A 545-nucleotide genomic window follows, 5' to 3' on the forward strand; every position below is an offset into this window, starting at 1 on the left:
ACACGGCGACAATCAACCACGACAACAACAACAACAACAACAACACCGCTTACCGCTACCGCCGCCCACACCCGCCACCGACCCCCGCAATCCAACCACCACGGCATGCAAACAGCATCCCCACGGGCATACAGAAACGCCAGACAGACACCCACACCAAACGCAACACGACAATCAAAACCTTCCCCGACGTGCTTTGATGGCCCTGAGAAGGGCCGTTTTGGGCCGCGCGTCTCTTGCGCGCCACTAGACGACGACGGGGGGTGGGGACGACGGAGTCAAGCGCCAAACCCTTCCTTTCTCCCATCTCTTTCTCCTCTACTCTACTTCTTCTTCTTGGGCGAAGCCTTCGCCTTAGACGGCGTCGTCGCCTTCTTCGGGCGCGGCGCCTTCGGCTTCTTCGTCGGAACCTTGGCGGCCTTCTTCGCCTTCGACGGCGACTTGGCCTTGGCCGGCTTGGCCGCAGCCGCCTTCTTCGCACCCGCGGGAGCGGCCGACGCCGCAGACGCCTTCTTGGCGGCGCCCGCCTTCCGACCGGTCGCCGC

Source organism: Schistocerca americana, unplaced genomic scaffold, assembly GCF_021461395.2.
Source record: "Schistocerca americana isolate TAMUIC-IGC-003095 unplaced genomic scaffold, iqSchAmer2.1 HiC_scaffold_135, whole genome shotgun sequence".
Classification (NCBI taxonomy): Eukaryota; Metazoa; Arthropoda; class Insecta; order Orthoptera; family Acrididae; genus Schistocerca; species Schistocerca americana.